Source organism: Trichosurus vulpecula, chromosome 4, assembly GCF_011100635.1.
Source record: "Trichosurus vulpecula isolate mTriVul1 chromosome 4, mTriVul1.pri, whole genome shotgun sequence".
Lineage (NCBI taxonomy): Eukaryota > Metazoa > Chordata > Mammalia > Diprotodontia > Phalangeridae > Trichosurus > Trichosurus vulpecula.
This window is the reverse complement of record NC_050576.1, coordinates 327,957,247-327,974,560: the sequence shown is the minus strand read 5'-3', so window position 1 is coordinate 327,974,560 and position 17,314 is coordinate 327,957,247.

The window sequence follows — 17,314 nt, the reverse complement described above, 5'->3', positions numbered from 1 at the left end:
ACCACAGAGCTCTCACTAAAATTGCAAATCAAAATCTATATTGTCTATTGTTTCAATAAAAACCTAAGGTTGGACAGCCCAGCTGTAAACAATAACTCATGTATCCTAACTCTCAGATCAGCTTTCTCTCTGCAGCAAAGTCGACTCTGAGTTCCTGCTCCTTCTCCTTGGGCTGAATTCCAATTCCTGTAGCTCTCTGTATATTCTGCACTTTGATCTCTGAACTCTCTTGTTCTGCACTCTCTGCTCTGCAGTCTCTCTCAATTCTGGCTCTCCCTTAGTGTCTCCTGCCTTGATGTCTGCTTCTGAATTCTGCTGCTCTCAGTTCTACTGCCCTCAGTTCTGGGCTCCCTTTATATACAGTCCTAGCTGGGTACTGATTGCCTAGAACTCAGGTCTCTGATTGGCTGAATTCATAATTGACTAGAACTCAGTGCACATACCATTGGCTGTGGTCTTAGCCGCCCCTATTAGGGCCCTGAGGGCTTCACGACCACATCAGCTTAGCCCCTAGTAAGTAGGGGCTTTAGGCCTACTTACGAAGATATAATTAAGCTTTCCCACCTAGGCCCACCTGAGGGCTATTGAATGGGTGGGGAAGATCTGTGATCACATTAATATTGCATTTATTTTTCATAAAGTCATTAGCTTCCATTTGCTCCATTCTGAGTTTTAAGAAATTATTTTCTTCTGTGAGCTTCTGGACCTCCTTTTTCCATTTGGCCAATTCTTTTTTTTTAAGGCATTCTTCTCCTCATTGGCTTTTTGGACCTCTTTTGCTATTTGGGTTAGTCTATTTCTAAGGTGTTATTTTCTTCTGTATTTTTTGGGTGTCCTTTAGTAAGCTGTTGATTCGTTTTTCATGATTTTCTTGCATCACTCTCATTTCTCTGCCCAATTTTTCCTCTACTCTTACTTGATTTTCCAAATCCTTTTTGAGCTCTTCCGTGGCCTGCCGCCAATTCATATTTTTTTTAGAGGCTTTTCATGTAGGATCTTTGACTTTGTTGTCCTCTTCTGGCTGTATCTTTTGATCTTCTTTGTCGCCAAGGTAAGATTCTATTGTCTTGAGGTTTTTTTTTTTTTTTTAATGTTGTCTCTCATTTTCCCAGCCAGTTACTTGAACTTTGAGCTCTTTATTCAGGTATAACTATTTCCAGAGTGGAGAGTACTCTGTCCCAAGCTTCAGGGGTTTTGTGCTGCTGTTTTCTGAGCTACTTGTAGGCACCTGTAAGTTTACAATTCTTCTCAGGTGGTATGATCCAGGAAGGGGTGTTTACTCATCTACTGGCCTATGCTCTGGTCCATGAGTGACCTCAAGCACTCTTTGCTGCCTTGGAACTGCTAGCAGGACTCCCTCTCCACAGACACAAGCTTTGCCACAGCAATGCTCCTCCTCACCCCAGGACCACCAACCAGGACTTTGACCCAGATCCAAGCAGGGCAAAGCAAGAGAACCCTGCCTCAGTGCCAGCAAAGAGATCCCTGCACTCATGGTCTAGTCAACTGCTTGATTCCCCCCACCATCTGTGGACTTGGAGCCCTGAAGCAGCTTCCACTGTTGCTGCTGCTGCTGCTGCCACCACCACTATGACCTGCAGCCACCTCTGCCACCCTGGGGCTGGGGCTGGACAGTGCCCTTCTCTCACCCAGGTCCAACAGAGTTTTCCCACTGACCTCCTAAGCTGCCTTTGGCATTTATGGGTTGAGAAGTCTGGAAACCACGACAGCTCAGTGATTCAGTGCCCTGAGGCCTGCTCTGGCCTGGTCTGTACTGGCATGGCCCACACTGGGCTGCTCTCTGCTCCCAGTACAGTGTGATAGATCTTTCCCAGCAATCATCAGGCCATCTTGGGCTAGGGACTTGTTTCACTGTTATTTTGTGGGTTCTGTAGTTCTAGAATTTGTTTAGAGTCATTTTTTACAGGTGTTTGGAGGGATTTGGAGGAGAGCTGAAGCAAGTTCCTGCTTTTACTCCACCATCTTGGCTCCCCATCCATCCTTAGATTTCAAAGAAGACCAATGACATTACAGGGTGGTGTCTTAACCCTTGTGTGAATCAGACTTAAGTGAGGCAGAGTTTCGCAAAGTTGTCAGCCTCACTCTCTCTTGCCAAGTCATCAAAGTCCAGTGGCAAGACGAAAGTCAGATTGATTGGTGATGGCCCAAGATGCAGTGGATGGCTTTGGCATCTTCCATCTCTGACCAAGCTCTCAGTGCTTCACAGCACCTGCTTCAGCTACCTTGATGGCCTTTGGAACGAATTATTTTCATCTGCCCATTCCATGGGGGAATTCACATTCTTGGGGTGTGCTTCTTGGAACCACAGGCGAGAATTTATTGCCAGGTAAACAACAAAGGCAGATAAGAAGCCATGAAAAGGACTCAGCAAGCCCTCATGCCAAAGATACCAGTCCTCCTTGAATATCCCATAAACCCCAAAGTACAAGTAAATCAGAAATGGAGCATCTACCTGTTGATTTCTCATATTTAAATGTTTTCCTTGGTTTCTGTTTTAGTTCTATACCAGATCAAATAATAAATAATAATGAATCTTAGAAAGATTAAAATCTATTACAGTACTAATAGATATATCTCACTGGGATCTTTGTGACAGAACTAATCATTAGCTATTTTATATTTCATCCTCATTGATTACAGCCTAATCTATTTCAAATGGGTACTTTCATTTCTAAGGTTTCTTTTCTTGTGGGAAACTCTTTCCTTCTTAGCCATTATCTATTTCTATCTCTGTTTCTGTTACTTTTTCCCTCTACAATAACTATTGGTTACTGTCCCAGTCCTGTATCCTACCTTGGTGGTAAGGAAGGTTACTCTCCCCATCCCATACATACCACCATCATCTATTAGAGGGAATCATAATTAGTCTTCACAGATTCTAAAAGTTCTTACACTGTGCATCCCCAATGGGAAACTGTGCTATGTTTAAGCAATATTTTTCTTGATTCTATTCATAGTTAGTGCCCAAAACACATTGTATTTTCATTTTACAAATATTTTGCATTTATTTGTGATCCTTTTGCATACCACTAGTTCAATATTAGTATATTACATTCCTAGAAGGTAGGGACTATTTATTTCACTTTTATTCTTGTATAACCAATGCTTATTTCAATGACTCGCACATTTGAATTACTCACTAAATGCTTGTTCCTTGACTGACTCAAAATTGTGTATTAGAGGATATCTTATCCAATTCATACCTCAAAAAAAACCAGTACCTTTTTCTGAAATCCCTAGTTGTCTTTCTGACTTTGCTTGAAGCTCTCCATTAAGAGGAAATGCATTATCGTCAACAGCCATTCTCACTTTTATATAATTTAAATTACTAGAAATTATTTCTTCCTTTCAAGTTTAAATCTGCCTCTTCGCAACTTTCATTGTTCATAATTCTTTTCTGAAGGATAAAACAAACAAACAAAGAAACAAACAAAAAAGATGTCATAGCTGTCTTCCATACTAACTTAAAAATACTTGAAGACAAAGCTAATGCATATTCCCTCATTTTCTCTTCTCTAGATTAAGTATCCCCTCTTCATCCAAAGAATCTTTAATGACTGGATCTCAGTGACCTTCACCTTTCTGCATGCCCTCCAGCCTAACAGTTTTTGTTGCTGTATTGTTTAGTCATTTAAGTGGTGCCCAGCTCTTCATGACTCCATTTGGGGTTTTCTTGACAAAGATATTGGAGTGATTTGCCATTTCTTTCTGCAGTTCATTTTACAGATGAGGAAACTTGAGGCAAAAAAAGTCAAGCAACTTGCCTAGGGTGACACAGCTGGTAAGTTTCTGAGGCCAGATTTGAACTCAGGAAGACTCATCTAACTGACTTCAGGCCCAGCACTCTCTATCCATCTAGTGCCATCTAGCTGCCCTAACTTAACAGTATTCTTCCCAAAATTTGGCACCCCAAATTAAATGCAGTATCACGGACATTTTGTGACCATAGCATAGTAGAGAGGGCTATCATTATCACATTTATAATCTTGGAGGATATGTTGTTGTTTTGTTTTGTCTTTTCCTTAATGCATTCACAATCACATTAGCTTATTTTGTTTTGTTTTTCATTGCATTTAGTTGAGTATGTTGAGTTTTTATTTGACTGAAACTTCTAGTTGTTTTTTGTTTTGTTTTGTTTTCTGAGATGAATTTCTGACTATCTATGACTTCCGGTTTTTCCTTATGAAATTGATTTTTTTTAAAAACTCTACAAGTAAACCTACTAAATCACATCTAACCATGTGGTCCATTGCTTTATCTGGCCTCCCAGCTTGGCAAATCCCTTGGTTTAGTTCTTGGATGCAAGTGACTCACCCCAGTCTCAGGGTAAGGGAGATATATTGGGACAGGAACATGCTAAAATTTGGGTTTTGGGTAGCAAAATTATACAAAGAATCAGTTGAAAACTATAATGGGTACCAGATGTAGGAGGGAATATTCATAATTAGAGCCAGATATGGTGGAAAAGTGATACAAGGAATAAATGAAGCTCAAGTAGGGGGAGTTTATTCATCAGGACACAAACTTAGGGATGGATCTAAGACAGCGGAAGGAGAATGACTCCAAGTCCCTGCAGAATGGCCAAGAATTCATCTAATCAAATTCCACAGACCTTATCTGCCTAATTCATAGGTAACAATGGAAAAATATAAACTGTCTGTTTTACCTATATTGTTTCATGGACATTAGCACCACTTAGCCTAAATAACTCCATGTTGAAGTTCTTTCATTATAACATCAAATAATACAAAGTTTATAATTATCCGACCCTTATGTTCTCACCTATAGGGGCTCCTATGGATACTAAGTCTGTCACACTGTATTTTAGCTCTCTCTTAGCTACTAATTGAATAACCACACCATTTACGCTTTTACCCAAGTCCTTGCCAATAGTACAGGGCCAAGAACAGATCCATGGAGCATTCCACCATGAAACACAACATTAAACTATTAATGACTATGCCTTGTGTCCAGTCATTAACAAGTTTAGTATCTAGGTACTTTATCACTAGGGATTCAAAGCAATATTAATAACAATATAATTTCAGGAGTTGGAATTTCTGTTTCTGTTCCTGCTAGAATGGGAGTTTGCCACATTCATTCCTGAAATTTAGGTAAAGTAAATCTAACTTGATTTCTACTCCCTCCTCCCTTAAAAAAAATAATAATCTCATGTGATCTTTTCTCACCGAAATCATGTTGGCTATTTGTGATCACCACTTCCTTTTATAGTTGTTAATTATCTGTGCTTTAATGAGACAGGCATTTAATTAGAGACAGCTAGTGGCTCAGTAGATAGAACACTGGGCCTGGAGTTAGGAAGACTTGAGTTCAAATCCAGCCATTTCCTAGATGTGTGACCTTTATTATCTGACAAAATTAATCCACAAAATTAATCCAACTATACAAAGAAATGGCAAATCACTCCAGTATCTTTGCCAATAAAACCCCCAAACCTTGGTCATGAAGGCTCAGACATGATGGAAATGAATGAACAACAGTCAGATAGGGTGTCACAAAAGTCTTAATTTAATATTAATACTTAAAACTATTAAATCTTTAAACACAACTACAACTTTTGGGATATCCTATTTACTCTAGAATTTTGCCAAGAATTGAAGTCAAGCTTACTGGTCTACGGCTTGCAGACTGTGTTCCTTTTCATCTTTTTAAATAGTTTTGTCAGTAGGATCAAAATATGAGTTAATGATAACAGGAAGAGAAAGTTGGTAAAAAAAAATGATAAGAATGAAAATATATGTTAGGGTACGTAGATCTCCCAAGAAGGCAGAAAATTTTAGGATCCCCAAATTATCTATTAATGGCTATGTACCAATCACATAGTTTTGAATGCGTGTATTTGTCTGTATAGTCAATCTATTCAGATATGTAATGATGCCTATCCTTTCCTCTTAGGAACCCTAACAACTCCTTAATTACCAGGCTGATTTAAATGCCCACATAGCAAATCACAGCAATCCCAGAAGCTTTCAAGGCTATCTTGTCAGAATGTGAAATATCCTTCAAAGTTAATTCAGTACAAATTCTTCAGCTATATAAGCATTGTCTGCAGCAATTCTTTCTAACTTTAAATTCAAAGGAGGCAAGTTATTTTAAAAAGTATTTTGTAGTGACAGAATAGTTCATCCTTTTAATTCCCACTTAAAATTTTAAAACAGCAGTGGGTCTGGCTACCCCATGGACATAGACCATAGACCTTATATACACTTGCATCTCAGCATCTCACAGTTTGCCAAGCATTTAAAATTCATTTCCACATTCAGAAGTGAAGACTTACCCAATAAAGGAGAATGTTTTGTATTCAGTTGCACCATCTAACCACAGAACTGCTAACTAGGACATGTTATATTGTACCATTGCAAGGCCTTTCTAAGTACATACTGTAAAGGTCAACTAATTTAAAAAGAATAACAGAGTTGTGTGTGCATAGATAATTAGCGAATAACACATGAATTTCAAATTTCCTACAGAACTGCTGTGATTTTGATGGAGCAATATTGTGATCCAGAGATTATAGTAGCTAATACACAGAGGAACTGACTAATTCAAATTACCTCATCTTCTTTAGTAAGACGATTTATAGATAACAAGGGCATTTGAACATTAAGCTCCTACAGAGAATCATCAAGTGAACATATGAGAATTGCTCAGAGTATGTGTGTGTGTGTGTGTGTGTGTGTGTGTGTGTGTGTGTGTATGTGTGTGTGTGTGTGTGTGTGTGTGTGTGTGTGTACCTGTGAAAACGCTTATGTGTGGGTTGGCCGGGGAGGAGAGTGCATAAGTAATAGATTATGCAAAATCTAGAAGTCATGAAATTTGTTTACTCTTTGGTGCCCTGAATACATCATGATTAAGGCACTAAAAATGTGTAATGTATTATTACTGTTTTCAATAAAATTTTAATAGTTAATAATATTGTAAACACTAATGTCAGGCAATGGTGATGAAGTAATTGGAAAGAATATTACACTTTTCCTTCCCTCTCAAACATGATTTTTAAAGACTTGTGGCACTCGTGTCATTTTCTTTTATCTTTGTTCAGTTCTGATGTTAATATAATTAAAGTTAATAAGAAAATACAGCATATGTTAATGTCCACCTGATCAAATTTTCAAAGACAAATTTAATGGTAAAATTAGTTCAATTTATACTGTTAATTTGTTGATATGTACCACATTTTTCTATTTTTTCTCATTCTTCTATAGAGATGTTGCTATTATCCTATGCATACTTTCTTCAGAAAATGGTGTAATTACTGCTTATATGTCCCCAATGAAACATAAAATAAATGAGAAGACACAATGAATATTACTTGAACTCTTATTGGTGGATCACATTAAAAAATGTACCATTCTACAATATCTTCATTATTTTGAATCTATTTTTATTTTAAAAATTAAAGTAATCAATTTTATTCTTTTTTCTGACAATTTAAAATGGAATAATACTATAGTCAAGCATATTGTTAATGTATCATTAATACATTTGAAGATTTCCCCATCCATTCATTGATAGGCCCGTGTTACCCATCTGAGTCACATAGAAGCCTAAGTCACATGATCCTATGGTGGGAGGAGCTTGCCAAATGGATGGCAGGAAGGCGTGGAGCAAGAAGGGTAAAGCAAAGCTGAGAGGAAGTGAGACAGAGAGAGACACAGAGCAGCAGCTAGCGTGAGTGAAAGCCAGGGAGTGATTATGTTTGAGTGTGTTTGTTTGAGGGAAGGCCCTAACAGAGGGAAGGCTTGGGGATGTCAGTGCCCCCTGCATTGATAATATGCATAGATTTCTTTGTTGCTATGATGGATTTGGCTTTCTGGTATTTGAATAAATGTTTTGGTTCTGCCTAAAATGAAGAGAGTCTGTTATAGTTTGCGATTCTGAACTATGCATGCATATTCATAGCTACCATCAGCGGCCCTGAGCATGGCATTGGCACTACTCCAAGAATATTTACATTTTGATTAATTAATTAATTATTAAACGTACCTATATAGAATTACCTAAGTTTTTCTTTAAAAATGTGAGTAATGATGCAACCCAAATTGTCTATTTTTTCTTTGATAAAGTAAAGTTCCTGTGGTCATGCAATCATAGCAGCCCGGAATATCATAATGTCATAGCTGGAAGATACCTCAGGTCTATCCACTCCAAACATATGAGAATTGCTCAGAGTGTGTGTGTGTGTGTGTGTGTGTGTACCTATGCAAGGGTTTATAGGTTGGCCAGGGAAGGAGAGTGCATAAGTAATAGATCATGAAAAATCTAGAAGTCATGAAATTTGTCTACTCTTTGGTGTCCTGAATATATCATGCTTAAGGCACTACAAATGTGTATTGTATTGTAACATAACGTAATGAACAAAAAAATCCTTTTTCAGCATTCCAGAAAGTGGTCCATTCCATCTCTGTGCCTGTACATGTCTAGAAAACAGTCTCTCCTCATGTCACCCTCTTAAAGTCGTTCCTTTCTTTTGACACTCAGGTCATATGCCACTTTCTATGGGAAGTCTCTCCTTATCCCCTTCATTCTTAGTGTTTTCTCCTTCTTCAAGTTATCTTTTCTTAAACCTGGAAAGACTTACATGAACTGATGCAAAGTGAAGTGAGCAGAACTCAGACAATACTATACATAGTCAAAGCAATATTGTATGATGAAGAATTGTGAATGATTTAGCTATTCTCAGCAAGATAACAATCCAAGACAATCCCAAAGGACTCATAATGAAGCATGCTTTCCGCCTCCTAAGAAAGAACTGATACTGACTGAGACATGTTGTTTTCCTCTTCCTTTCTTTCTTCCTTCCTTCCCTCCTTCCTCCCCCTCTCTTTTTTTTTCTTTCTTGTTTGAGAATTCTTATCAGGATGACTACTATGGAAATGTTTTACATAATTGCACGTGTATAACCTATATCAGATTGCTTACCATCTCAGGGAGAAAGGAGCGGAGGGAGAAAGGGAGGGATATAGTTTGGAACTCAAAACTTCTAAAAAATTGTTTTAACATACAATTAACTGGGGGAAAATAAAATATTATTTAAAATATATGATCTTTTCTTTACATATCTACATACATGTTTTATCCACTAACAAGTTTCTTGAATCCTAGGAAAAATATTATGAACTGATAGGGAGTAAAGTAAGCAGGACTAGAAAAAATAATATGCACAATAACTACAAAAATGTAAATTGAAATCATACTAAAATGGAACCAAACACCATGTAATTATAGGGACCAATGTTGGTTCTGTTGAAGATATGAGGGAATGCACTTTCCTTTTTTTGTGTGTGTTAATGGAGGTGTAAACATGTTGAATAACAGAAACGATGGTCCTTGTCAATGAAACAATTGTTTTTATTAGTAAAATCGGAATGTTCAATGGGTGTGTGTTGTGAATGGGAAAGGGGAATATAATCAGAAATGAGAGTGGTCTAGAAAAAAAAAGGTAGATATTGAAATATATGTATATAAGCAGATACATATATGTATGTATGTATTTAAGAACTTAAACATCTTGAAAATGTGCAAAGTCAACCTAAGTTTTTAAAGTTTGATTTATTTTGGGTACATATACAGCCCACCTGCAGGAGACAGCAGTCTGGAAATCCCCTTGTGCATATGTATTTAGACATGGGAAATGCTGAGTTGGCCCCATGCTAATGATGTGTACCAATCAGCATAGTTTTTTCTTTATTTGGAAGTTGTTTACTTCTATCTATAAAAGCCGCACATGGTTTATAATTGACACCTGAAGCACTCCAACTACTTGCTGCCTTGATATGCTAAATATATATGTGTGTGTGTGTGTGTGTGTGTGTGTGTGTGTGTGTGTGTGTGTGTATGTATAAAGAGAAAGAGTGAGGGACAGGGGAGGAGAGAGAGAGAGAGAGAGAAAAAGAGTGAGAGAGCGCCTTTTTTTCCTTCTGAGTTTTCCTCATTGACCAGGGTGAGTCCAGAACCAAAATTTCTCTTAACAATTTTGGCATTCAGTGTTGGTCCTTTCCCTCATATGACTGTTATTGCCTACTGTCCAATTCTGCAGCCAGGACCTGAACTAGTTAGATGTCAGTCATCCATGAAGTGGTCAGAGAATTAAACTCTCCAAACTCAGGAAGGTGTTTTAACAATCTGGCTAGCAGCTTCTGTGGGGGTGTAAGATCCACCCACAGCCAGCACCCAGAAAGCTGCCATCAGCACAGGTTCTTTTGATCTGCTTTAATAAAGAAAGTTATGTGAAGGGGTTAACAAGCTTACTTTAATTCAGCACACAAATATCATTCACTTAGTTCAGGGGAAGAGATCAGCACACTGAACTTCAGAGCAAATTACAAACAAATTACAAACATCAACAGATAGATCAAATACAGATTCATAGTTACCAACATCTAGGTTCAGCCCGGGAGCTCAGAACAAGGGCTGGTCCAGAGACACCACGCCACCACTGCTGCGGGAATGAGTTCCAAGGAAGAGGAGGCTAACCCCTGGTTTTATATCTTTTTCAGCGTCAGGGGTGAGTCACACATGCGACTCACCCATGTGACCTAGAATCATCACAAAGAGGCGACTTAAACCCATGTGGTATAAGAACCTCTGCTCTCCCAGACATGTAAACTAGGCCCTCCCTGGAGTTAGCCCCACCTTGGGCCCCACCTTAGTTGCCAATCCACACCCACTAAGGTTTTACACCTAATAGGGGTTTGGGCCTAGGGTTTAGCACCTAGTGAGGCTCAGTGAAAAACACTAAATTATTCAAAGGGAACAACAGCCAAACTATTCAAAGGCACTTGGTTGAACTAAGTGCTAAGGAGCCTATTTTGCTTACCAACACAGAAGGATAAGGAGAAACCAGTCCCAAGTCCAAAACATAATTTTCTCATTGTTTGTGAAGACAGGGGAGCAGTGCCATGGGGAAGGAAAAGGCAATGGTGAGTGATTGGTCTTAACCTGACATTGGAAAGTCAAGCAATAGAACAGTGAAGGGATACCAATATCATTATAGAAGCAGAACAGAGTAAGCCTCTTGGTGACTCCCTTTAGGCAAGCCGGTAAAAGCTTGGGACAAGGGAAAACTGCCAGTTTAAACTGGGAATGTCCAAAACTTGAGATGTAAAGCTCAGCACAAACTGGACTTAGTATGATGATAATGGAAAACATATTTGGTCAGATAAATATGGGACCTTTAATTATTGTCAGCTGTGAATGCTAAAAATCAGTCTTAAAGATTTTGGTTGGTTGATTTGTTGTTGTCCTTCATTCTGGAAGGACTTCCTTCACTATGTTGGAGTCAAGGCATATGTCCAACTGTGTCAGATCAGACCAATATGAGCTTGGAAGGGTCTAACAACAGGTCGGGCACAAAGAGTCCACGTGAACATTTGTAACAGAGATGTCTCTAAAATTGTGCTGCTCATATTTCTTTTCAGTTGCAATTCTGCCTCATTTATAGAGCACAGCACCTTCTTTGATGCAGGCATGCCATGCTGGGCTGTCCTTTGCTTATATTTCCCTCCTCACACAATCAGTTCCAAAGTTCTTTAGAGAGACCTTGACAATGTCGTTGTATTGCTTCTTCTGATCTTCGTGGGAGCACTTAACCTTGTGTGAGTTCTCCCTAAAATAATCTCTTAGGCAAATGTATGTTTGATATTTGAACAATATGGCCAGCCCAAGGGAGCTGCTCTCTCTGCAGCAGAATTTGAATTCTAGAGCCTAAGCAAACAGATTATTTGTACTGTTGGGTAGAACTTTCAATACAAGACTGCCCTTTCTTTCTCATTAATAGGTCCATGTGAGGTTCCAGGTGGAACCACTATACAATCCATATTTCTCATAAACAAAGATTATAAATTCTGTCCTGGCTGGAGTGAGAAAACTATTAGTGAACTCAGGGCAATTGCATCACATATGTTCAAGGGGCAAAAGGAAGAAGGAAGATAAAGGTAAGGAAGTGAAGACTTTGGTGGCCACCATCGAGGATGATGCAGGAAGACAGATGAAAAGGAACTAAGGATCAGAAAGGGAGATTTAGAAAGCTAGGGGCAGAGATGTAGTATGTTTTGTTTTTTTTTTTACTGTAAATTAGAGAGTAACTATAAGAGATATTGCAGGAAACATGAGCAGGATGAGGCCTCTGACAGAAGGCGACATCCTCCAGATTATGACCAGGGGGCCCCCATGAAGAATAGGCTGACACATGGACCACCACACCAACCCTTACCCTCGTATCCACAACCCCCACAGACATCAAACACAGACACAGCCTGTATCTTGTTTTGGATGCCAGGGATGAGTATTTGCTATGATGGGAAGAGAGAGGTAATTGTAAAGTAGGAGAGTTTCTCAGGACTGTTAAAGGGGATGGGGTACAGTTAAAGAGCCCTTACTTGAGACTGCCATTAATTGGACACTCTTCATTTGCTTGGTGGACACGGGGACAACTTTCTCAATGCTTATGTGTCTTCCTATGGGCTTCCTGGTATTAAAGACTGAAAGGGTAATTGGCATCTTGGGAGAAAGTCAGATGTGATTCTTAACCACCTCATTTAAAGTAGATATTAGAGTTAAGACCTATGGAGAGTTTTCACTCCTTTTTTTGATCCTTAACCCCCCTTTCTCATTGTGTGATAGGTACTTGTTATATAAACTTGAGACCATTATTCATGGTAATTCAAGCAGAGTTATATTAGAATAGAAAGGAATTGAATTAGTTTACTGGGCAATTTTAAAGGAACCTAAAAGGTTTAAGGAACCCATGGTATCCGATTTGACTCCAATATTGCAAAATTTACCCACCACTTTATGAGGTTCATAAGGTCAGCTGAGCTTGTGTGGATATGGACTAAGGACTGACTAGCCCCTTGTGTACAATGAAAATACTAGTTTAGAGGCTGTTGAACTGATCCAAAAACTCACTTATGCTTCCATCCATCTGGAGGGGATAGGGCCATGCCAATCACCTTGCAAAACACTTGTATTGCCAGTGAGGAAAACAAGGTGTATAATGAAGGCCTACCTGTACATCACTTTGTCCAGGATCTGAGCCCTGGGGCCTCTTAATACTATCTGTATTATCACCAAAGTTCCTCACAATATGAAAGCATATAAGCATATTCTGCTAGTGACTCGTGTGCTGCTCTTTTTTTAAGGGTTCCAGTAAACCTGGATACATAGTATTTCTTTGCTTTCTTGGTAGGGCCAGCAATACACTTGGAGTAGGCTTCCAGTTTGCTGTTCTTCAGTCTTTTCAGTCACTCCTGACTGTGATCCCATGTAGGGTTTTCTTGGCAAAGATACTAGAACAATTTGCCATTTCCTTCTCCAGCTCATTTTACAGATAGGGAAACTGAAGCAAAGCAGGTTAAATGACTTGGCCAGGGTAACAAAGCTAGTAAGTGTCTGAGCCTGGATTTGAACTCAGGTACTCCTGACTCTAGGGCTGGCCCTCTATCCACTGTTCCACCTAGATGCCCTGGACTAGACTGCTTTACTCAAATGCTTGTCAAGGATCTTCAAGATGTGCACCCATCCTGGGGGTCTGCCTTAATTATGTTGATGACTTATTGCTTGCCTCTCCTTTGTCTGATCCTAATCTTTCCATCAGCACTGTAATATCTTAAATCCAGCCACTATCCTTCCTGAACCCCTGAAAGATGATGAGGTGCCCTATGACTGTCTTCAGGTAATTGAGGCCAAGGAGAGCTCACAGATGTCCCTTTGGAGGAACCTGATGTCCCATTATTCACAGATGGCTCCTCCTTTTATGAAAATGGGGTACAAGTGACTGGGGGGGGAAGTTATCTCCCAGTCTGTTAAGTGGCTGTCAGTGGGTGGCTACCCTGTCCGATGGACTTGGGGCAGAGGGTGCTGAGGTGTTGACACTGACAAGGGCATGCCAGCTGACTGAGGGGTTTCAAGTAAACATTTATACAGATTTCAAATATGCCTTCATAGTCTGTCACACTCTTGGCTCCTTGTGGAAGCAGTCCCACTTCATCATTGTAAATGGTAAGCCAATAGCTCATGCCTAAATTGTTGACCAACTCCTTCAAGCTATCTTGCTTCCCAGATCCATCTCTATGATGTATTGCCTAGATCATACTAGGGGGTAGTCATTTTTTTTTGCAAGATGGCAACTGGTTTGCAAATAAGAGGGCCAAATGGGTTACCCACTGGGGTCCTTAAGAGCCACCAAACACATTGTTTACAGTATTTACTAGCCCACCCACTGACTATTCTTCCTTAATCACAAGTGCCAAAATTGACATCTGGACAATCAGACATGAAGCCATTCTATGAGACAGCCTGTGGGTCATGCCAGATGGTTGCCCCATTGTACCTAGATGATTAGGGCACCTTCTGTGCCAGCAATTTCATACCCATGGATATATGGGAGCTGAGACCCTTGTACAGTAAGTTCTCCGGGCATGGTTTGCCCCTGGTGTTTATGTATAGGCCCATCAAATGATCTCTAGCTGCCTTTCTTGTCAACAGTTCAACTCCTCATGGAAGAAAACTGTGACAGGGCTGGGGGTTGGGCATAGGGGGAGTAGACAGCCCTATCATTTGAACATCTGCAAACTGACTTTATTGAATTGCCAAAGTCTGTGGGCTAAAGATATGTTTCGGTATGCCAAGACCGATTGAACCACTAGGTAGAGAGGCCTTTCCAGAGACACACAACATTGCAAACATAGTAGCAACGTGTCTAATCAACAACATAAGACCAAAATTTGCCATATTCCACTGTCTGCAACCAACAGCCACATTTGCCACAGAAATAACCAAGCAACTACCTTAGTGTTTTGAAATAAGCCTGATCCTGCATACTCATTATGACCCACAATCATCAGGATGAGTTGAGAGATTAAACAGGGAAACTAGGCTAGGAAACACAGTTAAAATGACCTCAGGTATTTCCCCTTGCGTTGTTCTAACCTGAAATCATAGCAGGAAGGATTATGGATTGGCGCTTTTGGAGATTCTGTTCAGTGTACCACATATTACTACTCAAAGGCTGGAGCCTTGGAGCCTGAGCCTGGCCACAAGAGATGAAAACCTAATAAGATTTGTGTCTAGTCTTCTAGTTCTCTTTCAAGTCTGGATAGAGGCAGCCATGAAGCAAACTGCCTTTGGAAGACATGGTGCATCCATTTGAGCCAGGGGCTTACCGTATTTCATAGCATAATCATCACCACCACATAATCATTCCCCCTCTTTTGTTTTTTGTCTTTTTTTTCAGTCCAAAAACTGGTTTATAAGCTTTCATCATGTAATCGTCTCATGGTATAATTCTGTTTGTCACTCCAATTAAAAGGTAAACAGAACAGGAATGAATTCGCTAGTGCCATATGGATATGCATTTATCTCTCATGTATTGCAACCTGTGAGCCTAGAATTCTCAATGTGCTTGCATTGTTAGTTTATTTCCAAAAGCTAAGTTGCATGGTTTGTTTAGAGCTCTGCAATACGTCACTCAACCCAATGAACAGCAGTAGGTACAAAGGGAGCAGGCAGGCAGGCCAAGCTACCATGAGGAAGTCATGTGAAATGGTGTATTAGCAATGATACTTTGCAGTCCTCCTGACTATGCCAATTGTAGTAGCAACCACACTAGCACACAGGGTGGGCTGCTAGCACAGGTCCGTGACCTGCTTTTCTAAAGGAAAGACAGCTTCAAAGGGGTTAATAATCTTACTTTAAGTAAACAATGCAGAAAGATATATTACCCAAGAAAGCCTAACAAGTGGAGAAACAGAGAAATTAATACAGAAACTGATGAATGATCCAATAGACAGGGCTCCAACTGTTTTAATGGAGTAATAGACATACATCGCTAGACCTGGAGATTACCAACATCTGAGTCAGGGGTAGTGGGAGAGAGGGCTACCCAGCTACCCAGAGACACATCCAAAGGTTCTTCCCATGAGGGAGCCCCCAAAGCAAAAGATCAATTCCCAAAATATATAGGCTCAGAGCCAGAAGGCAGCAGAGCCTATGTGACTGAGTGGCACAGTGCCATCAGATGCAAAAGCCTACATGACTCAGCACCTAATTGGCAAGGCAAAATACCTGGGAACAGGAGATTGTTATGGCCATGGATCCTGGAAAACTCATCTCCAAGAAATAATAACTAAAGTCCACTTTGCTTACGCTTAAATATGGTAAGACTTGCATCTTCCTGCACTAGCTAAACTGTATAATTTATCTGCCAGAGATACATTAACATACGAAACATTTTTTTTCTCATTATGGGTAAATATAAAAACTATTCTGTGGGCTTCAAACTGAAAGTCAATGTATTTGCTGAACAGCATGGAAACAAAGCTGCTGAAAGATAGTTTTTCAGTGAGTGAAAGTTGGTATGAGGCTGGCAAAAACTAAAATACAAGCTAAAAAACACAAACCTTTCTAGATGCTCATTTCGAGGTCGTAAAACACGCAAGTTTCCACAAATCGATGAAGATGCCTGTGTTTGTGTTGGGGGGAGGGGCGGGAAGGGTAACACCGGCACAATGCTTGCAACAGCGTCCAAGCCCCGGGTCAATACCTAAGACGGCAGGCCAGTAGCAATTTCACTTTGAGCCTCCTAAAGAATATCATCATCCAGGTGGGAGATGGGATCCTAATTGTGTCCATCCCAGCCAATTACCCATGTAGTAATCTTGGATTTTTTTTTGTTTGTTTGTTTCTTAAAATTGCTTCCCCTCCCCCTCCCCCTCCCCCTCACCATAGGATACGTGTGTGTTTGTGTTTGTGTGTGTGTGAGATAGTAAATGCTATTTTTGACTTCCCTTCAAACTGGACTGGCCTCTGTGGCTTGGAATAGTTCATCTCACTTTCTGAGCAATCTCCTATTTTCTGAGTCTCACTCTTTTACAAAACAAGGTTATCCCCTCTGTAACCTTGCACTCTTTGATTAGTGGTACAGAAGGTTCCTGGGCCATTGGGCTCCCCATATATGGAATGAACCATATCCTTTCTCTCATGAAACAACTCAATCACTTCCTGCAGGCCTTTAGAAATAAAGCCACAGACTTTGTTGTTAATTCTTTGTTCTTAATGTAACCAAAATCAGAGGTAGGATTTTTCTCAGAGTGAAAACATTTCGGATAGAATTTGAATACATATTACTCGTTAATGAAATATTTGTGATAAGCTCTGCTTTCCATTATCATTAGATTTGACATTGTGTGGCTTTCCAAGTCAAAGGATTTTCATCTGTGCCCTGTTTGAATTATCCAATCCCACCTATAAAGTTGGTTGAATCGATTTAAAT